Source organism: Erinaceus europaeus, chromosome 3 (assembly GCF_950295315.1).
Source record: "Erinaceus europaeus chromosome 3, mEriEur2.1, whole genome shotgun sequence".
Classification (NCBI taxonomy): domain Eukaryota; kingdom Metazoa; phylum Chordata; class Mammalia; order Eulipotyphla; family Erinaceidae; genus Erinaceus; species Erinaceus europaeus.
This window is the reverse complement of record NC_080164.1, coordinates 32230189-32258098: the sequence shown is the minus strand read 5'-3', so window position 1 is coordinate 32258098 and position 27910 is coordinate 32230189. Positions and strand designations below refer to the sequence as shown.

The following is a 27910-nucleotide window of genomic DNA, read 5'->3' as shown; positions in this document are numbered from 1 at the left end:
CAGAAGGCTAGAAATGAACCTACCTTATGAGCATGCAATTCCTCTCCTGGGGATATATCCTAAGGAACTCAACACACCCATCCAAAAAGGTCTGTGTACACATATGTTCTTGGCAGCACAATTTGTAATAGCCAAAACCTGGAAGCATCCCAGGTGTCCAACAACAGATAAGTGGCTGAGCAAGTTGTGGTATACATATACAATGCAATACTACTCAGCTATAAAAAATGGCTTCACCATTTTCAGCCGATCTGGGATGGACCTTGAAAAATTCATGTTAAGTGAAATAAGTCAGAAACAGAAGGATGAATATGGGATGATCTCACTCTCAGGCAGAAGTTGAAAAACAAGATCAGAAAAGAAAACACAAGTAGAACCTGAAATGGAATTGGCGTTATTGCTCCAAAGTAAAAGACTCTGGGTTGGGTGGGTGGGGAGAATACAGATCCAAGAAGGATGACAGAGGACCTAGTGGGGGTTGTATTGTTATATGGAAAACTGGGAAATGTTATGCATGTACAAACTATTGTATTTACTGTTGAATGTAAAACATTAATTCCCCAATAAAGAAATTAAAAAAACAAGGGCAACAAAAGGGAATCAATCAATAAATAAATATTAAAAAAAGAAATAAGTTAGTATATGTGAACCCCTATACAAAGCCGGCATGGAGTAGAGTTAATAATAATGGTGCTGGCAGGACTGAGAGGTAGAGCATGGGATGCATTGGATCGACCTTCTCGTGGTGCATCCCATGAGTACCCATTCATTGGGGAAACTGACGATCCTTCCTAGCCGACTGAATCCACATGGATCCCAGTCACTTTCAAAGCCAGCAACAAGCAGCTCCTGAAAGCTTTCAACCTGACCTGTTGACTGGCTACGGAAGAAGGGCAAATGCTAGAAGAAGAAGAGGTAGAGCAGCACCTGGGAGAGTGCATATATTACAGTGTGCTAGGACCCAGGTTCAAGTCCCCAGCCCCCTCCTGCAAGGGGAGGGGATTTACAAGTGTTGAAGCCAGGCTGCAGATCTATCTCTCTCTTTCTTCTTCTTCTCTTCCTCTCTATCTCCCTCTCTCCTCTCAGTTTCTCTCTGTCCTATCAAATAAAAAGGAAAAAAAAATAAAAGGATAAAATGGCTACCAGGACCAGTGGATTTGTTACGCAGGTACTGAGCACCAGGAGATAACTCAGGTGGCAATAACAATAGTAATGATAATGTCAAATACTCCGTGTTAACAAAATCCCCTTCTCTGCCCACCAGAGCAGCCATGCAAGAACCTGTGACCAGGAGGGAGAGTATATATCTGTTCCTCAAGGCAAAGGGCACAGGACAAAGAGAGATGGGCAGTGAGAAGCCTGGGCAATGAGGACTTGGGGATGTCTGCTCTGACCAGCCTGGGGTGGGGTGGAGGCCCTCCTTCAACCCCAGGAAGCCCTCTGGGTCCATCCACCCTCTCCCCCTGTCTCCACCCCACCCCCATCCTACAGGGAAGAACCTAGAGTTCCAGACTTGCCGGGATGCATATTGGGCCAGTGGACACGTGCTGGTGGGGCTAATGTGCATAAAATGAAAAGCAGGTTTCTATCTGACCTGAATAAATAATTTATTTCTGGATTTTAATAATGTAAAAGGCTTCTACTTCATCAGTGTCTTATCCAAAATAGAACATTTTTTTTTTCATTCGAGATTTCTTTTTAAAGTAACAGCTAGAGCTTTGAGGTGTATGTGGCAACTCCCATGTGCCTCCCTTCCCTAACAGAGGCCAGGAGCCCCAAAACATTGGCTGGAGAAGGGACAAGTGAAGCTCGTCTTCATGCCTTCTCTCCTCCCTCACCCTCTGCTTTGCTCAGTCTCTTTCTGTCCTGATAACTGTTTGTGGGGGGACCAATACTGATGAGGGGAGCTGGGAAAAAGATCTGGGACCCTGGTGCTACCCACCAGGCCCACTGGCACTCATTTCCTCATAGACACTCGTGTCTTGATACCCTTTTCTCAGATTTCAAGAAAATGCAGAGAGTCTGTATTCACGGGGTTATGTATCTGTGCCCAGACCCAGGACACAGTAGGCCCACAATGTCCATTTGCAGGTGGGCTGGCAATGTAAAGTAATGTGCCCAGTGTTCTGGAACAAACCTTGCGGCCTCTGTAAGACTTTAGGGCTCATTCAATGGGAGAGAAGTTGAGGTTACCCAGAGTGACCACTGCCCAGACAATTGACCTGACTTCCCCTCCCATCCCGACCCCACCCACCAAATTTGTTTGCACTTTAGAAAGCTCTCCAAAGTGCATTGGGGAGATAGCATAATGGGTCTACAAAAAGACTTTCATATCTGAAGCTTTGAAGTCTCAGGTTCAATCCCCCCTACCATCATAAACCAGGGTTGTGTGCTGCTCTGGTCTTAAAGAAAAAGAAAAAAAGAAAGAAAGGAAGAAAGAAAGAAAGAGAGAAAAAAAAGGGGAAAAAAAAACACCTCTTCTGAAAACGAGGTCAGATCACCAACTAGCTTGCGTTTCCCTCTGGGGGAGGCTGGCTCCAGCAAGGTGAATGTGGACAGAGACCTTAGTGTATTCACCCTAACATAGATGTTCTCCCTGGAGGAGGGGAAGGCCAGATAGGAGCACTCAATAGTGGGCACCCCTGTGGGAGGCCTGAGTTAATGTAGAACATCTTGTTACTTAAAAAAAATATTGTATTTATTTATTGTATAGATAGAAAGAAATTGAGAGGGAAGAGGGAGATAAAGAAGGTGAGAGAAAGAAACGCCTGCAGAACTGCTTCACCCTTTGCAGGTGGGGATGAGGGCCTTGAACCCAGGTCCTTGCACATTGTAGCCTGTGCATTATACCAACTGGGCTGGGCTACCACCAACTTACTTTTTTTTTTTTATGTCACGAAGGTTATTTCTGAGGTTCAGTGCCTGTACTAATCCCAACTCACATGCTCCCCACCTCTGCTGCCTTGAGGAGAAAGGTTCTCTGCTCGCAGACACCTGTCTGGTTGAACAGAAAACAAGAGAGAAAGCAAAGGAGTCATACCTCATTTCCTGGGAAAAGTCACAGGCCAGAGCCTGCCTAGCAGGAAACAAGTGAGCAGATTCAGCACAGTGTGAATCAGAGAACATGAGAATTGCTGAGGGAAAAGTTCTTGGAATCTAACCTCTCATTCGATTGCATACAGTAGAAATTCATATAATAGAATCCTAAAATCATGAATCTTCAGAATTGTGGAATCAGAGAGCTCGGAGACCATGATGAAAGGTTTTGGTAGAAGCGAATGGAAGAATCTGTCATAACTGGAGGGAGGGAAACACAGACATCTGTGTGTTCTCTCTACTGATGTCAGCACATCCCAGTCATATCTGGGGCAGCTCTCTGTCCAGCAGCCTCTGGCTCAAGCCACCTGCCATCCTGCTGGCCTCTCACTTCAGAGTGACAGGTGTATCCTCCAGCTCAGAAACCTTGACAGGCTTGTTCTAGTTAAAAGGATTACATTGAGGAGCCTGGGCTTGGCTGCTGGGGCTCCCATAACATAGACTAATCCTGTTCTATGTCCCCTGCTAGTTCAGAGAGATCAAGACACTTTACTTAAAAAACAAACAGGGAGTCTGGTGGTAGCGCAGCAGGATAAGCGCACGTGGTGCAAAGCACAAGGACTGGCGTAAGGAATCCGGTTCGAGCCCCTGGCTTCCCACCTGCAGGGGAGTCACTTCACAGGTGGTGGAGCAGGTCTGTAGGTGTCTATCTTTCTCTCCCCCTCTCAGTCTTCCCCTCTTCTCTCCATTTCTCTCTGTCCTATCCAACTATAATGACATCAGTGACAACAATAATAACTATAACAATAAAACAACAAGGGCAACAAAAGGGAAAATAAAACAAACAAACCAGAAAAGCTGGTTTAAGTTCCTAGTCCCCTCCTGCAAGTGGAATGCCTCACAAGTGGTGAAGCAGTGCTACAGATGTCTCCTCTCTCTTCACTTTCCCTCTCTATTTCTGTATCTAAATGAAATGAAATGAAATAAGCAATTCTAAAAAAAAAAAAAAAAAAAAAGTGGTCCTTGGAGGTGGCACCATGGATAAAGTGTTGGACTATCAAGCATGAAGTCCCAAGTTTGGTCCCTGGCACCGCATGTGCCAGAGTGATACTCTCTTTCATTCTCACTCCCCTCTCTTTCTCAATAACAAATAAATAAATCTCTTTTTAAAAAACTGAACAGAACAAAAAATATGAATCACAACTATTGCTTATTGTATACTATGCTCACAGCAGTTTCCAAGGAGGTTGTTTGGGATTCCCAGAGCAAGTATGCAGGAAGGAGGAGCCAGGAGCTCCTGGCCCTCACTCTGGCTGTTTCTCTCCTGTTGCTGTGTTACATTGGCAAGGCCAGACTCAGAGGGAGGAGACCTCCCTCCTTGAGGGGAGGAATGGCAAAGGATGTGTGGTCATCACTCTGGCACCACAATGCAGGCAGGTCTGGAGGGAGGGAGGGAGGCCACAGGATCCTAGCCACTGAATGACAACGTGGACTAAGCTCTGCAGTGCTTCCGCTCCCCTTTCACTTGCAACGCCAGATCTCATGGACTCCACAGCTGCTGTTGCTGCTTCTCTTTTTCATTCTACCCCTCCCCTTCTTGTTCTCTTCGTCCTCCTCCTTCTTGGGTTTCATTCCTGCACAATGCCACCATTCCTGGTGCTCTCTTGGTTTTCAAATAGAGAGAGTGAGCGAGCTGGTGAAATTGCTTGGATAGTGTGCTGCTCTGTCATGGACATGAGCCAACCTCTACTTCATTGAAGGAAGTGTCAGTGCTATGGTCTCTTTCACTCTCTAGCTCTGCCTCTCTATAAAAAAAGAAACCGATAAAGGATGAGTAACAGAGAGGGAGAAAGAGAATAGCACTGCTCCACTGAGCATTGGATCGACCTTCTCGTGGTGCATCCCGTGAGTACCCATTCATTGGGGAAACTGACGATCCTTCCTAGCCGACTGCATCCACATGGATCCCAGTCACTTTCAAAGCCAGCAACAAGCAGCTGCTGACAGCTTTCAACCTGACGCTGTTGACTGGCTACGGAAGAAGGGCAAACGCTAGAAGAACTGAGCATGAAGCTTCCCCATGTGCATGGTGTCCTCCCATGTGCACGTGCTCGGGTCCTCATGCATGGCAATGTGTGCACTCTACCAGGTGAGCTATCTCTCTCCCAACCCCCCTTCACTCCAGATCTTAACCCCCTGAAGGGTTGGTGTGACATCTGTCAGAAGGATTTCCCCCCCACCCCCAACCCCATGTCCGAAGCCTCAGAGAAGGTCTGAGGAAGCACAGAGGCTGCTGAGCTCCAAGAAGGATTCTTCATCAGTCAGACTTTGACTGCAAAACCAGAAACCATTTCTGGCAGTTTTCAGTGGATGTTGTTCCATTGCTGTTCTGCTGTTTAGTACAGGTGGGGAAGCTCACAGAAAAGAAAGGAGCCAGAAATTCAGGGCTCAGCCAGTGAGATCAGCCAGAGGCAGTGGCCGCCTCCCAAGCCACACCTGTAGCTGTCACATCCTGGGCTCCCCCTCCTCGTGCCTCTGAGGTCACTCCTATCTACCACTGCTGGCAGCCGGCAGCTGGGCTGTGGCTGCACGTCCTGTAACTGGGGATGGAGAGGGGGTTTCTGTCTTGCTGCTTCCATAGTGGGAGGACTCTGGAGACCACCCTGTCTGCCCAGAAAGAGAAAAGATGGTGGAAAAGCACACAGAGCTCACGTGTGTGTGTGTGTGTGTGTGTGTGTGTGTGTGTGTGTGTGTGTGTGTGTGTTGGGGGGGGCGGGGGTTAGGGTGTAGCTCAGTGGCAGAGCACATACTTTGCCTTACAAGGCCCTGGGCTCAAACCCCAGAACATCCCCAAATAAGATGTCATATGAGGCAGGGCAGTGGTATGTCTGGTAGAGCACACACATGACAACGTACAAGGACCTAGGTTCAAGCCCCTGGTGCCCACCACAGGGTGCATGTTTCATGAGCAGTGAAGCAGTGCTACAAGTTTCTCTCTCTCTCTCCCTGTCTATCTCCCCTTTCCATTTAAATTTCTCTCTGTCTTAATAAATAACAAGAAGGAGGAGGACGAGAAGAGGAGACAGAGGAATGAATCTGTTTAGGACTGGGTCCTAACACCATTTGGAGGAGACGGAGAAATGACTCCTTAGCTACTGGTTCTGAATGAATGAATAGAAAATATCCAGGATCAGTAGGGGGAAAGGTGCTCTGAACAGCACAGGCCTTGGAAAGTGGTGAGAGGGAGCCCCTCCAAATAACTCAGATAAGAGGGGTTCATTGGAATCTGGAATGAGACTTCGGGCCATTAACCTCAACCTGGCTCTGAGCCCCCTCCTTTTCCCTGAAGTCAGGGGATTTGCTGCACCCTTCCCCCCACCAACTCCCCATCCCTCCTCCTCCCTGCCTCTTGGCACTACACCTCTTAAGTCAGAGTGAGACTGCTTTGCACGTATGGGTGAGGCAGCCCAAACTCATCTTGAAAGACATGGGAGAACCAGCCAAGCAAGTGAGGTCATTTGAGAACATCACAGAAAGCAAGTGCACAAGCCCACATGGCACCCCTCTACCCCCCTTCCATTGGGACCACCTTTATCTGCCCATCAGTTTTGGACACATGTCTGTGTTTTAACTCCTTTCTCTCCAATTGCCTTTCTGTTCAACCTAGCAGATAAACACCAAGGTTCAGTCATTTCCTTGGATCTTCATTATCTTGGTGGGGGCTCTTTTTCTGCTGTGAGTCTATCCATGGCCATCTAAATATTTTATTTGTTTGACAGAGATAGAGAAGAGAACAGGGAAGGAGGGGATAGGAAGAGAGAATGTGAGACTCCTGTAACACTGCTTCACCACTTGCAGAGCTATCTCCCTGAAGGTGGGGGTTGGGAACTTGAACCTGGGTCCTTGTGTATGGTAACATGGGCAATCTAATTCTCAGGCCCAATCAGAGACTTAACAAGAAAGAAGCAGAGTTTGCAACCCATCCCCTAATCCTGGAGCAAAGTTAGATGTCAGGGTGTACCGGTAGAACCCACACAAGTCTGAGATGGGCCTCAGGAATAAGACTGAAGGGCCCTGACTGAGTTAAGGACAGACTGCAAGTCCGCTGACCTCAGACATCATGTAGGCCAAGTAGGAACAGGCCCCAGCAGCCAGTGGAACCAGTCCTGTCAGCTCCACCCAGCCCCTTTCTCCTGGTTCTGTTCGCTGCCTGAACCCTGGAAACTCTAGCTAACAGCACAGGTTGGGAGACAAGAGAAGGTTTACAGGGAGTGAGAAGAATGGGGTTGCCAGAGATGACTCAGGAAGCCCCAGAATGTCTCTCTATTGCCAATAAAGTCTGTGAACAAGCCCGTTCCCATCTGCTGGCAGCTTGTTCCTATGTCAGACATGCCAGCCAAGTTCAAGTCTTGCATTGTCAATCAATTACGTAGACTCTGGATAAGTCAGTACTCCGAGGCTTTGATTTCCCCGTGTACATTGAGGTACACCAGTTTTTCCTGCAGGCTCTGTAACAACCTCCCTTTAGGTCTCAATCTAACACTGCTGTTAACAATGAGTGACCACAAACAACCACAAATCTCTCCCCGTTAAGTTCAAATTTCTCCCCTTTAAGTCCTTCCTGAAGGCAAAACAAAAGTTAGCCAGGCAAGCACAGAAATCCTGCTTTTAAGCTAAATTTACTTTCGGCTATAATTAAGCCCTTCTTAACAAAAGGGAGCCCCTCACATGGGTTGGGGAGTGGGGGGCATGCTGCTTTGCTGTAAAGGATGTGACTCACCTGGGGGAGGCAATATTCCTGTTGACAGCTGTTGCCAAGGCAACATCAAGCCCGGCTGCAAACAGGTAGGAACAGCTGGTTCTTCTTACCTAGGAAATCACCAGGAAGCAGCCTATATTTCCTAGAATCACAGGTGGGAGCCAAGTGGCTTTGTTCTTCTCCATAGCAACACAGGACTCAGCTGGCCCAGGAATGAAGACACCTGGTTTCCATCCACACTGCTATGGAGTTTTCTCCACCACACCAGGGAATCACTGTCTCTGATTCTCTACCTTCAACATGAGAGGATGGCCTCATGAAAAAGCCCCCAGAGACTCAAGCTCACCCCTGGGCATCATGCCAACTTTGATCCTTTTTTCCCCTCAAGAGATAAACACCTTTAACTGCATGAAATTTAATATATACTTTTCTGTGCAAATGCTTCTAAGTAGAATGATGCACACTTTAAAAAAGAAATTAAAGAGATGCCAGGCAGTAGGGTACTTGGTAGAGTGAAGACACTACCGTGTATGAGGACCTGGGTTCAAGCTCCCTGATCTCTACCTGAAGGGGGGAAGCTTCATGAGTGGTGAAGTAGTGTTGCAGGTATCTCTCTCTCTCTCTCTCTCTCTCTCTCTCTCTCTCTCTTCCTTTCTAGCTCTCCTATCTAAAAGAAAGAAAAGAAATACACAAGGACCTGCACAAGGATCCTTATCAGGCCTCTGGCTCCCCACCCGTAAGTGGGGTCACTTCAAAAGTGGTGAAGCAAGTCTGCAAGAGTCCATCTTCCTCTTGGATCTTCTCTATCTCCCCCCCCCTCCCCTCTTAATTTATCTGTCCTATCAAAAAAAAAAATGGCTGCAGGAGCAATGGATTCGCATACAGGTACCAAGACCCAGTGATGAACCCTGGAGGCAAAGAAAAAGAAAGAAAGAAAGAAAGAAAGAAAGAAAGAAAGAAAGAAAGAAAGAAAGGAAATCAGGAGCAAGAAACAGGTTGTACATTTGTATATATGGATAGTAGCTTTCATAGACAAAATAATTATGACACAGACAAAATACATATTTAACAGAAGAAGAGGAGGAGGAAAAAGGTGGTGGTAAAATGTTAACTTTCCTAAGTTAGTCTATGAATTTATGGCTGAACTAATGAAATCATATGGAAGTTGAGGGGCTGGGAGGAGACAGAGCTTTTGAAACATAAAAATCTACTCAGTGGGGTGGTAAAGTAGCTAACTTGGATAGTGTTGTGAGGGAGAAAGGACAGGGAAGAGCCCAAGATGTCTTCCCCATCGTGTGCGGCTCACCAGTGTGTTCAACAAAGAACTAGGGAGGCCGGGGAGGCTGGGGAGGCATCACACACTTTATTCAGGAAGACGCAAATGGGCCATTCACACAAAATAGCACTGTTAGTCCACCTTGGCTCTTTTGTCCCGACTTGCCTGCCTGGAATGAATTTCTCATTGGTCTGTTAAATGATCTGACTCTTTTATTGGTCCTGTGTTCCAGGTGAGACTTTTTAAAGTCCCCGACATCTTCTGCTTTCTAACCTTGTCTATATGTATTACTACTTCCCCTGGTGTCCTTCAAATTGCCTTTCCTCTCAGTGACAGAGCCAAAAAACAAAGGGTCCTGGTGACAAAAAGTTCCAGGTTCTCGGTAGTCCTGGTGGAACTGAAGTTCAAAGCCCTGGGCCTGATCTCCCCCTGACAGATTGTGTGTTGCTTTGCCATGTGCAGGACCCAGGTCCAAGCCTAGTTGCTACCACACTGAAGGTGCTTCAGTGCTATGACCTCTTTCATTCTCTCTCTCTGCCTCTCTGTCCTTATCTAGAAGAAAAAAAAAATCTGTTAAAATAAATGTTATGGTACTTTAACATATTTCTTATTAGAGCCCGCACCATAGAGAAGCAGTTTTTATTATCATTTCACACATCTTCATCTGAGCAAGGCCAAGTTTAATTATGGGATATATAATAGTGGACCTTTTGTTCCAAGCAAAATACAATACTTATCTCTTCTAGGTGAACTAAAAATAATGTCCTCTAATAGTACTCTCAATGAAGTGAAAATAGTGTATAATAATTATATTTAAATCATATATGTTGAAGAACACTAGTTTAGGAAATACAATTTTTTTTAATGTGGTCCCAGAGCACAAACTCAGGGCCTCATGGATGCAATAACTCTTGAATGGCATCTTGGGCCCAATTTCTTCACTTTTCATTTAGAGAGAGGAGAGATGCCACAGCACTACTCCACCATCCATGAGTTCTTCCCCACCCAGTGCTGTCCCTGAGTTGCTAGGGCCTGAACCCAGGGCTTTTAGCATGATGTGGTGTGTACCCTACCAGGTGAGCTATCTCCCAGCCCCAGGAAATACGATTTAATAAATTTTAACAAAAGGAAGTATAGCATCAGTTAAATAGTAGTACTAAAACTATTTAACCTAGACTACCTTTAAAGGAAGAAAGTAGGCAAGCTCCCTGCCATGGAGACAGAATCATACCCTCCATTGACGCTGGGTGCCTGATATTGTATCTGCTTTTCTGAGGACCTGACTGATAACCTACAAAGTTAAAATACAGGGCTGCATGTGGGGAGTAAAGGCCAGTGGGCCATTTGGGAGAAGCTGGGCCTTAAACTCTGCCTCCATCAAATGGGTCTGGTCACTGGTCACCACCTTCGTTTCTGCCCCATTGGGTTTTCAGTCCATGGGAAAAAATGGCACCTAGTTTTTTATTAACACTATTCTTTGGGGATATCTCTCTCTCTCTCTCTCTCTCTCTCTATCTCTATCTCTATCTCTATGTCTATCTCTCTCCTCTCTCTGCTCAGCTCCTGAGCTTCACCACTCCAAGACAAGGTTTTCAGATAGCGAGAGACAGGAAGAGGGAAAGATACCACAGCACCAAAGCATCCTTCAATGCAATGAGGGCTGGGCTCAGACCTGGATCACATTCATGGCAAAACAGCACAGTATCCAAGTGAGGTATTTTGCCTGCCCCTCCAACCTCCTTTCTGGAACTTTCTTCTCATAGAACATAGTTTGAGGGCAGGAGAGATAGCATAGTGGTTATGCAGAGTCTCATGGCTGAGGCTCTGAGGTCCCAGGTTCAATCACCTGCACCATCATAAGCCAGTACTGGCTGAGCAGTGCTCTGGGGTATTTAATATATATACATATATATTTTTTCTCCTTTCTTTCACAGAAGGAATCGCACCTCCTGGTCCCAGCTGCCCCTCCTTTCATGGCAATAATACACTGGCCATGTTAAACTAGAAACAGGCCCAAAATGGAGTCACTTATGCTAAGTCCCACTGAAACCTAGTACTGAGCCTCTCTGCAGTTTCAGCCTTTCCCGGCAGCGGAATGCTTTTTATGGTTTTATAGTAGAAATGTTGATTTACACGGTGGTTGTCCCAGGGGGACGGTTCCACATCTCAAGATGAGCATCACCGCACCTAGCAGAGGAATTTGTTTTGACCAGTTTGGTATTTGCTGCTCCAAAGTGAGGAAACTTGTCTGATAAAACTCCCGCCTGCTCCTGCGGGCAGGTGACCTTGTCTGAAGCAAGCCACTTCAAACTCCTTGTCCCCTACCCTCAACCTAGAAAAAGCTTCTATTCTCTCACTCCACTCCCTGGAGCACTTTTCTAGCTGTTAGATGAGGGACTGCCCATTCATTCATTCATTCATTCATCCATTCATTCATTGTAGAAGACAGCCAGTTACATCTTCATATTTGCTCCAGAAAGTTCTGTCATTTTTTTAAGATTAAAAAAATATACTTGTTTCTTTCAATTGATAGGATAAACAGAAATTGAGAGGGGGAGATAGAGAGGGAGAAAGAGACATCTGCAGCCCTGCTTCATTTCTTGTGAAGCTTTCCTCCTGCAGGTGGGAGCTGGGGGCTTGAACCCAAGTCCTTGTATGTGGTAATGTACAAGGGTGCACTACCACCCGGCACACTGAGTTCTGTCTTTTTTTTTTTTTTTTTTTTTTTTTTACAAAACTTCCATTGGGATTTCTGCTTAAGGTTTTATTTGAGTGAATGTTGCCTTAATAGAAACCAACCACAACCACTATGTGGAAAACTGAAAAATGTTATGCATGTACAAACTATTGTATTTACTACAAAACATTCATCCCCCAATAAAGAGATTAAAAACAAAAAGAAGAAAGAAAGAGAAACCAACCGCTATTGAGTGGAACATTTAACATGGTGAAAATGGTGGTGTCCAGTGGATAAATGTTGGACTATCAAGCATGACATCCTGTGTTTGAGTCCACACATCGAATATGCCAGAGTGATATTCGCATTTTCTCTTCCTCCCTCTTTATCATTAATAAATAAATATGCAAATTTTTAATGGTAAAACAGGAGGTGCTGTTTCTGTTTTACCCTGTGGAAAGAGCTGTGCAATCAGTTAGTGGACTCATTCAAGGGCCCTTTGGGGAACTATATTCTTCATGCTGCCGTTGTCAACTTGACTTTGCTTTTCCTCAGGCTTCCTGGGATCCCAGGATGTAACCGTACAGAGGCTAAATTCAAATAGTTACATAATGACATGGAAGGGTTTTCTTTTTTATTATTTATTTATTTATTTTATTTTATTTATTATTTTTTTATATATATATTTATTTATTTATTTATTTTTAAACGCTTCAGAAGTTTCTTTTTTTAAAATATTTATTTATTTATTCCCTTTTGTTGCCCTTGCTGTTTTAATGTTGTAGTCATTATTGATGTCGTTGTTGTTGGATAGGACAGAGAGAAATGGAGAGAGGAGGGGAAGACAGAGAGGAGGAGAGAAAGATAGACACCTGCAGACCTGCTTCACCGCCTGTGAAGCGACTCCCCTGCAGGTGGGGAGCCTGGGGCTTGAACTGGGATCCTTACACCGGTCCTTGTGCTTTGCGCCACCTGTGCTTAACCCGCTGCGCTACAGCCCGACTCCCCTTTTTTCTTATTTATTATTATTTTTGTCTTGTTTTGTTTTGTTGAAAGTATTATAGCAGGCCAGAAAGACAGCTCACTGGGCAGGTTGTGTGCCTTGCCGTGGTCTGCCCAGGTCTGAGCTCTGATACTCTGTGGGAGTTGCTATAGCACAGAGGAAGCTCCAGCGCTGTGCTGTCTCTCCTCTCTGTCTCTCTCTCTAAATGAAAGAGCCACCCAGAGCAGTGGAACCACAGATGCAACAAAGCCAAAACAAGCAGCCTGCCAAAGCATAATAGTTGCAGCGAGTGGTAGCCAAATGCCTCTTGGTGGAAGGGAGAGGCCATTTTTGTCAGAGGAAACACCTGCAATGGCCCCTAGTGTGTGTGATAGCTGGGGTCTCCAACAAGATAGAAAGTTCTCTGCAGAAGACAATGGACAACCTGCAAGTTTAGTTCCAAAAATGGAAGACGAGCAGGAGGAGCCTATTGAGATGAGAGAATGAGACGAGAAGGGAGGAGGGAAGGAGAAAGGTGGATGGGTTGGGGAGGTGACAGAGGAGAGAGAGAGAGAAAGAGAGAGAGAGAGAGAGAGAAGTGAGAGAGAGAGCCTCTTGAGTTGGGAAAAGTAGCCCACAGAGCTAGGGTGTGTGGCAGGAGAGAGAACCCAGAGGGTGGAAGTGGGCGGGGTATCGTGCACAGCCCTGTCTGGGGGCTCAGAGAGGCCAGGAGTCGCTGGGATGAGAACAGAGAAGGGATGAGTTGGAGGCTCTGGTCCAAGCTGAGGGAGAGGAGCCCTGTGACCCTTGGGCAAGCCTTGAGACTAAGGGACTCACTAGACGTAGTTCAGGCTTCCTAGGAAAGGAGGTCAGGTGGCATCTGACAAGTGGGGTCACAGTGCCTTAGCATGGGGACAGATGCAACTTGGAACTTTCAAGACCTCACCACTGTTGCCTGGATGTAGAATCACAAGCCCTTGGGGGAGCTGAGGGGACATCTTGCCCGACTCTGACCACTCAGGTCAGTTCTGTTGTTTCTAGAAGGGAGAAGGGGGGAGGGCAGTGGGAAAGAGGGGATTTTCCTAGGCCCTTCTGCATGGGGGTCCTGCTTCCTCCTCAAAAACAAGCCAACAGGGAGTTGGGTGGTAGTGCAGCGGGTTAAACGCAGGTTAAACCGGCGTAGTGATCCGGGTTTGAGCCACAGCTCCCCACCTGTGGGGGAGTCACTTCACAAGTGGTGAAGCAGGTCTGCAGGTGTCTATCTTTCTCTCCCCCTCTCTGTCGTCCCCTCCCATCTCCATTTCTTTCTGTCCTAGCCAACAACGATGACATCAATAACAACAGCAATAATTACTACAACAATAAAACAAGAACAACAAAAGGGAACAAATACATAAATATTAAAAAAAAAATCCACCAAGCCAACAGAGTAATGCAGCTGGCAGCCTCATGCCCACCCCACCATCTCTCCAGTTAAATATAACCCAGAGCTGCTGCATGAAGACGGAGGTGGGGGTGCCTATTCAGGTGCAGCATCCCTGGCCCCTGGCACCTAGGGGGAGTCCTTGGAAGGCTGCGAGCTTAACAGGGCACATGGAAAAAGTTTACCAGGTGTGAGATGCCACTCTGAATTAAACCCTGCACCTGCCCTGTGAGGTAGTAAGTGATATTATCATCATCATTTTCCAAGAAGCACAGAGAAGTGCACTAACCAGCCCTCAGGCTTCACAGCTGGGGGTGGTGGAGGCAGGATTTGAACCTGGAAAGCATGACCAAGTTGTTACTCCCAATATGTTCTTGTTTTCTCCTTCAGAGACAGGAAAGCAGTGAGGTCACCTGCGCCTCGGTTACGCTGGGCACAGCTCATTACCTCTTAGCTGAGTTCTCTCTCCACCTGTAAAGTGAGGTAAAGATCCTCATCTCAGCAGAGCCTGGGGGGGTTGGATGTACAACTTTGAGTCTTGAGGGACTAGGTGGTGGCACACATGGTTGAGTGCACATGTCACCATCACAAGGATCTGGCTTCAAGACCTTGGTTCCCACCTGCAGGGGGAGATGTTTCACAAGTGGTGAAACAGCGCTTCAGCTCTCTCTCTCTCTCTCTCTCTCTCTCTCTCTGTCTTACCCTTACCTCTCAATTTCTCTCTGTCCTATCAAATAAATAAAAAATAAGGGAGCACCTAGTTAAATGTACACATTACCATGAGAAAAGACCTGGGTTCAAGCCCTTGGTCACCGCTGGCCGGGGAAGCTTTACAAGCAGAGAATCAGTACTGCAGGTGCCTCTCTGTCTCTCTCTCTCTCCTTTAATCCCCCTTCCTTCTCAATTTCTCTCTGTCCTATCAAATAAAAAGAAATTAAAATTAATTTAAAAAATAAAGTTAAAAGAAAAGAGAAAGAGGGGTTGGGTGGTGGCACACTTAGTAGAACTCATGTTACCATGCACAAAGACCCGGGTTCAAGCCTCCTGCAGGGAAAAGCTTCACAAGTAGTGAAGCAGTGTTGCAGGTCTCTCTTTCTTTGACTTTTTCCCTCTCTCTCTTCTCTGTATCCCCTTTCCACCTCAGTTTCTCTCTGTCTCTGTTCAATAAATGAATCAATTAAGAATATCTTTTTACAGCAACAAATGCTGGAGAGGATGTGGGGACAGAGGAACCCTTTTACATTGCTGGTGGGAATGTAAATTGGTCCAGCCTCTGTGGAGAGCAGTCTGGAAAACTCTCACAAGGCTAGACATGGACCTTCCATATGACCCAATAATTCCTCTCCTGGGATTATACCGCAAGGACTCCATAACACCCAACCAAAAAGAGGTGTGTACTCCTATGTTCATAGCAGCACAATTCATAATAGCTAAAACCTGGAAGCAACCCAGGTGCCCAACAACAGATGAGTGGCTGAGAAAGCTGTGGTATATATACACAATGGAATACTATGCAGCTATCAAGAACAATGAACCCACCTTCTCTGACCCATCTTGGACAGAGCTAGAAGGAATTATGTTAAGTGAACTAAGTCAGAAAGATAAAGATGAGTATGGGATGATCCCACTCATCAACAGAAGCTGACTTAGAAGATCTGAAAGGGAAACTAAAAGCAGGACCTGATCAAATTGTAAGTAGGGCACCAAAGTAAAAACCCAGTGGTGAGGGGTAGACATGTAGCTTCCTGGGCCAGTGGGGGGTGGGAGTGGGCGGGAGGGATGGGTCACAGTCCTTTGGTGGTGGGAATGGTGTTTATGTACACTCCTAGCAAAATGTAAACATATAAATCAGTAGTTAATTAATATGAGAGGGGGAAATCAATTGTATGTCTCAAAGTTTCTCAAAAGACAAACTGAATCTTTTTAATATATAGGCTATGTATTTGATATGCGGACTCTCTCAAAAGCCTAGACCAAGTAGATTAGAAGCTTCCAATAGCACAGTTATATACAAGATACTGGGTACTGTCCAGCAAACCATAACAAAGGGACTTTTCAAAGTTAACCCAATTAACAAATAATGTGATGATAATATTAACTATTGATTGTCTTTTTGAACCCTAAGACAGCAGGAACCTCACATCTTCACTATAGAGCCCCTACTTCCCCCAGTCCTGGAACCCTTGGATAGGGCCCACTTTCCCGTATGCATCTCCCAATCCAAACCAAATAATATTGCATCCGCCGATCACAACCTAACCAAAGCAACGATTGCCACCTCAACATGCTTCACCTCAGACTGTATCCAGAGACTTCACGTGTGGAATGACAACCCTTCAGCTTCATTACTCGGGTGAGACCTTTCCTTTAATAGTACACTCTAATTTCATCTCAGGTAGTTCACTTTCTAACAAAGTCCCATAACCTAGATATACACCAGTTTCTGTGAGAGAGAGCTTATGTGCACACGTATCCATAAACTACTGCAAAATATATACCTGAAAGCAGGATTACACTAGAGTTTGCAGTGAGTACCTCCCTAACACTTCCTCTCCACTATTCCAAGCTTGGGATCCATGATTGCTCAATAAATTGTTTGGCTTCATATGTTAACTCTCTTTTCAATCACCAGGTTCCAGATGCCACCAGGATGCTGGCTAGGCTTCCCTGGATTGAAGACCCCACCAATGCGTCCTGGAGCTCAGCTTCCCCAGAGACACACCCTACTAGGGAAAGAGAGAGGCAGACTGGGGGTATGGACCGACCAGTCAACGCCCATGTTCAGCGGGGAAGCAATTACAGAAGCCAGACCTTCTACCTTCTGCAACCCTCAACGACCCTGGGTCCATGCTCCCAGAGGGATAGAGAATGGGAAAGCTACCATGGGAGGGGGATGGGTTATGGGGATTGGGTGTTGGGAATTGTGTGGAGTTGTATCCCTCCTACCTTATGCTTTTGTTCACTAATCCTTTCTTAAATTAAAAAAAAAAAAAAAGAATACCTTTTTAAAAAAGAAAGAATTGAAGGGGGCAGATGGTGACACACTTGGTTGAGTACACATGTTATAATGTACAGAGACCCAGGTTCAAGACCCAGGTTCAAGCCCCTGGTCCCCACCTGCAGGGGGAAAGCTTCATGAGTGAAGTAGGTCGGCAGGTGTCTGTCTGTCTCTCTTCCTTCTCTCTCAATTTATGGTTGTCTTCATCCAATAAATAAATAAAGAGAAAAAAAAAAAAAGCAAGACTTGAAAAAAAATATTAGGTCATTGGTGCTCCCTGGATAGGAACAAGGCTGGTTTTTACAGACTTGAACCCAGAGGGGCTGTTGTGGGAATAACAGGAGCGAGGCAAGTGGGCAGAGCAGAGACCAGGACCTGCCCCTAGATGCCAGACCTGTCTCCATTCATGAAATATGTCCCGAATACCATTGACACCGCCCACTAGAATTCGATTATGTACTTTCCAAAGCAGTTTCAGCCCTGCATTCTCATCTGATCTTTGTGACTGGTCACCCAGAGAGCTGACCACAGAGGCAGCGCCCAGCCTCTCCATGGCTCCTCCCACTTCCTGAGACCCAGGGGCATCCTCCTAGCTTGCCTGCCCGCCCTCCTCTGCCCCAGCTGGCTGATCCCCTGCCCTCCCTGCTGCAGAGATTTCTCTCTCCCTCTACCCAGTGACTCCTGCTCCTCCTTCCCAGCCCTGCCAGACACCCACACCCACCACGAGACGAAGGCAAGGACCCTGGTGATAGGCTGTCCCAGCTCCTAGAACTTTCCCTGGGCAGGTTTGTTTTATATTTTATATGATTAGGGTCTGTTTCTCCCACGGGCTCTAGAAGGCAGGGTTTGAAGTGGTTTGGGGTGAATGTTGGCATATAGCTTGGCCACAATATCTGTGATATTTGCAAGAGGGACAAAGAGAGGGAGGGAAAGAGGAAAGAAGGAAGGGAGGACTGTGCATCGTGGGGGTATGGGAGGGGTTAAGAGAGATGCAGCTGGGCTTTGTGACTGTCCAGCCACCACCGTGTGGGCCAGGCAGGGCTCTAAAAAGATGTGTGTGTGATGGGAGAAGGCAGGGGACAGGATGCCAGCTTCAGTACCCAACCCTGATCATAAGGACTCGGGTTCAAGCTTCACAAGCGGTGAAGTAGTGTTGCAGAGATCTCTCTCTGCCTATCTCATCTCTATCTCTACTATCTCTATCTCCCCTCTCAATTTCTCTCAGTCCTATCAACTAACATGGAAAAACAACAGATAGCACATTGGACATCTAGTGACAAAAGGAAAAAAAATAATAATAAGCAGGGGTAGCGGAGAGAATGACCTCCAGAGGTGGTGAGTTCCTCCTGCAGGCATCAAGACCCAACGATAACCCTGGTGGTAATGAAAAAAAAAAAATCTAACCCAGTGCATTCCAGTCTCAGCCACCCAACCTTTAAATCACTGATTTCAGGACAGTAGAATAGCTCACCTGGACAGTGTTCGGCTTCACCATGAACATGATCTGGGTTCAAACCCGGCCTCCACCAAAGGATCTCTTCTATACACACAGTCACTCACACTTTCTATCTGCCTCTCTTTGCCTATTTCTATCTAAAAACTAAATTAAGTGAAATTAAAAACAAATTCCAGGGGCCGGTGGTGGCGCACACATGTTACAACGTGTAAGGACTCGGGTTCAAGTCCCCAGTCCGCACCTGCAGGGTGAAAGCTTTGCGAGTGGTGAAGCAGGGCTGCAGGTGTCTCTCTGTCTCTCTCCCTCTATATCTCCCCCTTCCCTCTCAATTTCTGACTGTCTCTATCCAGTAAGTAAATAAAGACAAAAAAAATTTTTTTTTTTAATATTCCAGCTCTGGGGAGTCGGGCAGTAGTGCAGCAGGTTAAGCATACATGGCACAAAGCACAAGGACCCGCGGAAAGATCAGTTCGAGCCCCGGCTCCCCCCCTGCAGGGGAGTCTCCTAACAGGCGGTGAAGCTCTGTCTTTCTCTCCCCCTCTCTGTCTTCCCCTCCTCTCTCCATTTCTCTCTGTCCTATCTAACAATGACGACATCAATAACAACAATAATAACTACAACAACAATAAAAAGACAAGGGCAACAAAAGGGGAAATAAATTTTTAAAAATTCCAGCTCTCAATTGTATTGGTTGAGGTTCCTTTGACCCATAAAATGAGCCTCATTTCATTTCAGAGAGGGTTTGCAAGGCTCTGAAGAGGGATTGATTGATTATAAAAACAGCTTGTAAAAAAGTACAAGTCTTTCTTTTTTTTTTTTTTTTTTTTTTTACCAGAGCACTGCTCAGTTTTGGCTTATGGTGGTGTGGGGAATTGAACCTGGGACTTTGGAGCCTCAGGCACAAGAGTCTGTTTGCATAACCAATGTGCTTATCTACCCCCACCCAAAAAGTGCAAGTGTCTTTACAGAGAAAGTTACAACAAACTACAACACATTTCAAGAAATTCAAAAAAGTAAAATAAATAAATGAATAATAATAAACCAAAGAAATCAGAAACTTAAATAACTAAAATAATTTCCTATATTCATGGATTGGATGTCTTCAAATTATATTTTAAAGGTTAAAATTGTTAAGGTGGAAAGATGGGCCACTGGGTAGCATGCGTGCCTTACTATGCCTGAGGCCCTGGTATGAGCCTAGAACTGCACAAGAAGCCCGTGCACAGCCAAGGGAACTCTGGAGGATGCTATGGTATCTCTCTTGCTCTTTCCTCTTTGCTTTTCTCTCTGTCTTTTACTCTCTTTTTTATATCTCTCAAAAAATAATAGAGGCACTCGGGCATTTATCCAGTGGACACTCAAACACTAATTAAAAGAGATATATGCTGCATTGTTCACAATAGCCACAGAGTGGAAGCAGCCTAGATGCCCATCAACAGATGACTGGCTAAAGAAGTTACGGGATATATACTTCATGGAATACTACTCTGCGATCAAAAAAGATGGCACTGTGTCTTTGGGACAAAATGGATAGAACTGGAGGTGAGTATGCTTAGAGAAATAAGCAAAGAGATGAAAGACAGCTACTGGATGGTTTCAATCATGTGGAACCTAGAGATCTGATATGCACGAACTTGGAGAAAAAAAACAACACAGAAGCAAGGAAACTGTTTCTAAGACTCATGAGAACTCTGATGTTGGGAGGTGGGAGAGTGGGACACAGAATTTTAGTGGTGGGCGTGATGTGGAACTATACACTAATTCTATAATCTTGTAACCCACTGTTAATCACAGATAAAAAATGAAGAAAAATGGCCAGGTGGTGGCACACCTGGTTGAACGCACATGTTATAATGCACAAGGACCCAAGTTCGACCCCCTAGTCCCCACCTGCAAGCTTTGTGAGTGGTGAAGCAGGGCTGTGGGTTTCTCCCCCTCCCTCTCTGTCTCCCCATTCCCTCTTGATTTATGGATGCCTCTATACAATAAATAAAGATACCTTTTTAAATGAAGGGGAAAAAAAGGAAACAGGGATATTTTCCTTTGTCTCATATCTCCAGCACCGAGTTGATAGCTGAAGTTACTGGCATTTGCTGTTTCCATTAGGAGAGCTGAAGAGGCATTTCTAGATCTTGCCACCAGAGGGCAGCCGTGTACGGCAGCAAGAGCATCTGAGCTGTGGGGAGAAGTGGAATGGGGCGAGTTCCTGCGCACTCATCCATCAGTTCTAAGGACCAGAAAAGGTCAGACTGAGCTGCTTAGGATCTCTCTGCACTTACTCTGATAATTCCAGACTGAGCTCTGGCACTCTCCCATTCTTTCTCTTTCCGTTGCTCCTTTTCCCTTTCCTCATTCCCCTTCTAGTTCCTGACTTTACCACTCCGAGCCTCAGTTCCCCCTATGTACAGCAAAAAGATAACAATACCACCCCAGGAGGTGGTTCAGTGAGTAAGAAGGACACTGAACTTGGAAGCATGAAGTCCTGAGTTCAACCCCTAGTGTCGCATGCATCCTCTCTTCCCCATTCTTCTTCTCCTTCATCGTCTTCTTCTCCTCCTCCTTCATCGTCTTCTTCTCCTCTTCCTCCTCCTCTTCCTCCTTCTTCCTTTTAATTTTATTTTATTTAACAAGAAAGAGAGGAACTGAAAGGGAAGTGTGGTAGAGAAAGAGAGAGAGATAGAGAGATACCTGCAGCACTGCTTCACCCTCATGAAACATTCCCCCTGTAGGTGGGACTGGGGGCTTGAACCAGGGTCCTTGTACATAGTAACAAGTGTACCTAACCAGGTGTCTGGCTTCTTTCCCTATTTTTTATTAAGTAAGTGACATTTTTAAAGCATAACGGTAACCCCCGCCCCAGTACTGGTACATATCCTCTGGGGATTATGAGTTACCCTTTCCTGGGGCTCTGGGGCCCTGGGTGCAAGGCTGAACTTGCCTTAGCACTGGTTGGCCCCTGCTCTCAGTGAGGAGGCCCAGGCTGCAGCCAGGCTGAATTAGAGCCCCACTGTTCCATCCCCAAGAGACAAGCTCAGGACCCAGGCCAGTGGAGCTGCAGGGGACTGGCCAGCATGGATAGACCTGGATAACTACTCCTTCTCTAGCCTGGGAGCCCCGGTAGCCACCGTGCCTAGGTGGCCAGGCACTGGATGGGTCTGAGCTGCTGAGGAACAGACAGACAGGTGGTGGTTAGGTGTGGATGGACAGATGAGGACAGAATTTGGGAATGGCTTCAGAGCGAAGGACCTTTATTCCTTCTTTCCTTCCTTTCTCTTCGGCAGAGAGAAACTGAGAAGGAAAAGGCAACAGAGATGGGGAAGGAGACACCTGCAGCAGGTAGGGACCAGGGGCTTGAACCTGGGTCCTTGCACATGGTAATGTTTGTGTGCTCAATCACATGTGCCACTACCCAACCCCACAAAGGGACGGTTCACACCCTTTCCCATACTTCCTTTTTCTGTCTTTCTCCCTTCTTTCCTTCCTTCATTACCCACCCACCCCCCCACACGCACTCTTTTTTGCTACCAGGGTTGTTGCCAGTTCTAAAAGAAACCAGTTAGCAGGCCTGCCCCCCTTTTCACCCAGCTGGTAATCTCCATGGTAGGGGTGTGGGCTGGCCCCGGTGAGGCTTTACTGGAGTGGGCAGGATGGACTCTGCTGACTGTGAGGGGTTTCTCCTCCACCCTGGAGGGCTACACTGCCCAGCTTATCACTTATCAAACAGTCAACTGGAAGAGCCTGGAGATGATCCAGTTCACAGTCCATAGAGCTGGAGGCTGAGTGACACCCCACAGCCAGACCACCAAGCTGGGTCCAGGCTCCAGGTGACTCCTAGGCCCTTGTTCTCCCCTACCCCTCACTTCTACCCGTCAACACCACCTCCAGAGAAAGGTTTCTGGGCGGGCCCAGAAATGGGTGTGTCATAACCGTGGGTTCTCCCCAGCCACGCTCACAGCTTTCTTACACTCAGGGCCATCTCTTCTGACACCAGGCCACCTGTGGGGACTTGCCCATTACTGACCCCGATTTCTAGAAGGCTCTGTAAACACCTCAGGGGGAGGGCAATGAAGGGCTTCTCAGAACCCAGAGTCCATAAACAGCCTCTGTGAGAGGATGTCCACCGCGCCCAGAGGGGTCAGCACCATGGAGCTTAGGGCACAGCTGCTGGCTCCCTGCAGACCCCTGGCCTGGACCTGTTCCACACAGAACTCCCTGGTTTAGCACCTGGGGTCAGAGGTGGGCTGCATCCAGAAAAGACATTCAGAGGCAGGTCTCTAAGAGCTGCTGTGTGCTTGTGGGACTAGTGTCTTCTTGGTGGCTCTTTCACTCACCAGATGCGTGAGGTGACTCAGAGCTCCCCATGTCTGCTGTGTCCCCACTCCCCAGCTCCTATCTCAGCACACCCAGCTCTGTCCCTGGCTTGGGGTTGCATCTGTGGAGCCAAGAGGCAGTCCGGCCTGACTCATGGACTGTCTTCAACAAATGTTGTTGGGAAAGTTGGGTTGAAGTGTGCAGAAGAGTGAAACTGAACCACTACATCTCACCACACACAACAGTAAACTCCAAATGGATGAAGGACTTGGATGTTTGATAAGAAAGCATCAACTATTTGGAGGAAAATAAGGGCAGAACTCTTTTTTTTCTTTTTTAGTCTATTTGTTTATTTATTTATAATATTTATTTGTTCCCTTTTGTTGCCCTTGTTGTTTTATTGTTCTAGTTATTATTGTTGTTACTGATGTCATTGTTGTTGGATAGGTCAGAGAGAAATGGAGAGAGGAGGGGAAGACAGAGAGGGAGAGAGAAAGACAGACACCTGTAGACCTGCTTCACTGCTTGTGAAGCGACTCCCCCGCAGGTGGGGAGCCAGGGCTCAAACTGGGATCCTTAAGTCGGTCCTTGCGCTCTTCTGCGCTACTGCCTGACTCCCTATTTATTTATTTGTTATTGGATAGAGACAGAGAAATAGAGGGTGGGAAAGAGAGAGGGAAAGAGAGAGAGGGAGAGACACCCCACTTCAACACTTGTGAAGCTTCCCCCTGCAGGTGGGGGACCAGGCCCTTGAACCCGGGTCCTTGTGCACTATTATGTGAGCACTTAACCAGGTGCACCACCATCTGCCCCCAGGCAGAACTTTTTGCCATCCAAGTTTTAGTGGCATCTTTCAGGTTTTAGTGGCCTCACTCCTTGGGTGCCCTGATCACCACAACAGTCCCCTCAGCCCTACCCCCTGGTCTCCTCTGTCACCGCAGTCCAAGATTCATTTTAGAGTTTGCTTTTGGATTAAATTAAATTTTAATTTTAGTTCTTTGTAGGGTTTGTGTGGTGATTCACCTGACAGAGCTCACATGTTCCCATGCATGAGGATCTCGCCCAGCTCAAGCCCCCTGGACTCCACCTACCAGGGGGAAAGTTTTATGAGCAGTGGAGCAGTTCTGTAAGTGTCTCTCCTCTCATCTCTCTCTATGTCTCTGTCTCTCCTCCTCTGTCAATCAATAAATAAAGGTCACTACAGTGGAGCTGTAGCGCATGTACTGATCCCCAGCAGTAACCCTAGTGGGAAAAAGAAAGAAGGAAAGAACAACAGAGAGAAAGAAAGAAGAATGGAATGGAAAGGAAAAGGAGAAGAAAAGTAAATGGGGGTGGGCACCAGGTTAAGTGCACATAGTATGAAGCACAGGGACCCGTGCAAGGATCCAGGTTCAGGCCCCCATCTCCCCACCTGCAGGAGGATCGCTCCACGAGTGGTGAAGCAGGTCTGCAGCTGTCTGTCTTTCTCTCTCCCTCTCTCCCTCTCCCTCCTCTCTCAATTTCTCTCTGTCCTATCCAATAAAATGGAAAAATGGCCATCAGGAGCAGTGGATTCATAATGCAGGCACCAATCCCCAGTAGTAACCCTGGGAGAAAGAAAAAAAAAAATAGAGAAGAAAGGAGAGGAGAGGAGAGGAGAGGAGAGGAGAGGAGAGGAGAGGAGAGAAAAGTACTTGTTAAGAATTCCCAGAATGATCTGGGAGATGGTTCAGTGAATAAAGTGCAAGATTTGCATGCTTGAGTTTGATCCCTTGTACGGTGTGTGCTGGAGCAGGTGTTCTGCTCTCTCTCTCTCTCATGAGAGAAATGAACAAATCTTAAAAATAAATAAATAAATAAATAAATAAATGCATTCCTAGACTCCCAAAGGGTCACAGGGGAATTCCAGACGGCGGAAGTCAGGAGTTTGTCCACTGATCCAAGTGCCAGCCCTTTCAGGTCAGAGAGACAGTTCACACTTGACCCAATTTCAAGTCCCCAGCACCACATGGCAGGTACTATGGCAATGGAGGGAATGTGTTTGTTTGTTTGTTTAAATAAACATTTGCTAATTTGTTAATGAGGAGAGAGAGAACCAGACCATCACTCTGTGACACAAGGCTGCTGGGGGCTGAGCTCAGGACCTCATGCATGAGATTCCTAGGCCCTATCCACTGTGCCACATCTCCTGGAAATTCCTGGAAGGAACTTCTGCGCTGCAGAGTCTCCCCATCTCTGTCTCTATATGAAAATATTTTTTAAGTGGTATAGTGTAGTGAATGAGGCTCTGACTCCACTAAAAAGGGAGAAGGAGAGAGAGAGGGCAGGAAGAAGGGAGAGAAGGAGGGGAAGGGAGAAGGAGAGAGGGAAGGGGAGAGAGAGAGGGAGGGGGAGGGAAAATGAGAGGGAAGAGGGGAGAAAGAGGGAGAGGGGAGGGGGAGGGAAGGAAGAGGAAGAGGGAGAGGGAAAGGGGAAAAGAAAAGGAGAGGGGGAGAGGGGGGGAGGAAGAGGGAGAGGAGGAGGGAGGGAGGAGAGGGGAGGGGAGTGGGAAGGGAGGAGGAGGGGAGTGGAAGGGGAGGAGGAAGAGGGAGAGGAAGAGGGAGAGGGAGGGGAGGTAAAGGGGAAGAGGAGGAGGGAGAGGAAGGAGAGGGAGAGTGTCCTTTCACTTCTTCACTGAAGGCTCCCATATCTGACCCCAGAGCTGCTGGCTCCTGAGAGATGACCTTTCACCTCCCCATCCTCAGCCCCAGTGCTGCATCCACTGTCACAGAGCTTCAGGAATGACGTGGACCTCTGTCCAGAGGGACTTCATGAAAAGTTGGTCGCTTTAGTGCTGCAGGGGCTCTGTGAGGTGTGTGTGTGTGTGTGTGTGTGTGTGTGTGTGTGTGTGTGTGGTGTTTGCATTTGTGTTTGTGTTGGAGAGTCCCTACCTCACTTCTCTGGCCCTAGGTATTGAATCTCCAGAGCCATTTGTAGTTCAGGAAGTTTTGGTCTCTCTTGGGGAGTGCAGGAGGGATTGGGGAAGCCAGGCCAGCAAGTGAGGCACCTCTGTACACAGGTCTTAGCAGCCTGGCACCTTCTATGGGTTGGTGAGGCCTTAGCTCCCTCCCTGACGCTGGTGGTTGCTGCCTCAGTGTCTCAGGAAGAGATTAAGGAAAAAGTTCTCAGAAGAAACTGCTCTGGAGGCCAAGCCTGATGCTTTCTCCTTATGTTCTGCAAGTGTTGATGTTCAGACTGGAATGTGCTCAGAGCTCACTCAGTCCAAACATGACACTCAAAAGAGGGCTGGCTGGCATCTGACAGGGGACATCAGAGCACCTGGGCTTCTGGGCCCCCAGCCAGAACTCTGAATCCCCAAAACCACATCTGTGAAGCCTCTCTGAGAATTAGGCCATGAAAACAATGCAGGTCCTATTAGAGGTGTGGCTGCCACTTCCAGGGGTCAGGGCTAGATACATTTGTCATCTGGCCTCCATCTTCCCCAGGGTGTTAGAACTGCAACTGAGTGTCCCCACTGCCAAGCTAAGGGACCAACCATCCAACTGCTTTCCCCAGGAATCTGAATTTTGGAGAGCGAGGCAGAGAGTGCTAGTCATCTCCAAGAGACAACTGCTTGACCCAACTGTGTAAGCACTAAATTTGATCTTATGAGTCCTGCTCCAAAGAGTCTCACCTTGGCTGGTGGGCACACCCAAGCCTGGCTCAGTCTCCTAGTCACTTCAGTCTCTGTTATTGTAACTGAGAAGAAGAGATTCCAAGTTGATTTTAACTTAGACCACCTAGCATGAGCTGTGGCCTTCACTCTGGCCCTTCCTGGCTAACTCTACTTGGCTGTAGTAACCCTCTCCGTGACCTTCACTTCAGGCTTTACCCATGGTGCTCCTACTACCTAGCTGTAGCCACTCAGAAAGAAAAGTTTTCACTCACTGTACATGTGTGTCTGATAAAAAAAGGAGTCAGTCACAGATGGTTAGTGGAGAACAGACAAGAAATATCGTTGCTATGTCAACAACTACATTGTAAACCATTAACACCCTCCCCCCAATAAAGTTGAAAAAAAAAGAGATCTATGTACACCTCTGTTCATAGCGGCAGAATTCGTAATAGGCCAAACTTGGAAGGAATTCAGATGCCCAAAGACAGATGAGTGACTAAGAAAGTTGTGGTACATATACATAATGGAATACTACTCATCTGCTAAAAACGATGAGGCCAGGTTCGAGTCCCCAGCTCACCACCTGCAGGGGAGTCACTTCACAAGTGGTGAAATAGGTCTCCCCCCTCTATCTTCCCCTCTCTGTCTTCCCCTCCTCTCTCCATTTCTTTCTGTCCTATCCAACAACAACGACAACATCAACAACAACAATAGCTACAACAATTAAAAAAAGGGGGGCAACAAAAGGGAATAAATTTTAAAAAATAATGAGGCCATGCCTTTGCCTCATCTTGGATGGAGCCTGAAGGAGTCAGGTTAAATGAGATAACCCAAGAGGAGAACATAGATGATCTCATTTATTGGCGAAGCTTAAGAAACAAAGGCAGAGGGAGTCAGGCTGTCGTGCAAAGCACAAGGACCAGCCTAAGGATCCTGGTTCGAGCCCCCGGCTCCCCACCTGCAGGGGAGTCGCTTCACAGGCGGTGAAGTAGGTCTGCAGGTGTCTATCTTTCTCTCTCCTTCTCTGTCTTCCCCTCCTCTCTCCATTTCTCTCTTTCCTATCCAACAATGATGACATCATCAACAACAATAATAACTACAACAATAAAAAGCAACAAGGGCAACAAAAGGGAATAAATAAATATTTAAAAAAATTAAAAGAAACAAAGGCAGAGCAAACACAGTGAGAAGCTTGGACTGGGTATGGTATATTACACTAAGGCGAAAGACTCTGGGGAGTGAAGTCAAGAGGGGAAGGCGGAGAGGATCTTGGGGTCCTGGTGCAGGGTGGTAAAGCAAGCTAAGCTGGGCTGAGAGTGTTCTGCAGACATTTATCACAGGAAGACGAGAAATTGTAC

The 27910-nt window shown here is 46.8% G+C and overlaps 2 long non-coding RNA genes across 2 annotated transcripts in view; one reads left to right on the top strand and one right to left on the bottom strand.

Annotated features, from left to right (window-relative positions):
- LOC132537651 (uncharacterized) overlaps positions 1 to 8186 on the bottom strand; it is a 31794-nt gene extending 23608 nt beyond the window's left edge. Inside the window, exon 1 of the long non-coding RNA XR_009549111.1 lies at positions 7817 to 8186. This is a non-coding gene — a long non-coding RNA (uncharacterized LOC132537651). The remainder of the gene's footprint in view (positions 1 to 7816) is intronic.
- Positions 8187 to 17562: 9376 nt separating this feature from the next.
- On the top strand, positions 17563 to 26868 carry LOC132537650 (uncharacterized). The gene is made up of 3 exons (XR_009549110.1): positions 17563 to 17936; positions 19937 to 20149; positions 25597 to 26868. It is a non-coding gene; the product is annotated as an uncharacterized LOC132537650 (long non-coding RNA).
- The last annotated feature ends 1042 nt before the right edge of the window (positions 26869 to 27910 follow it).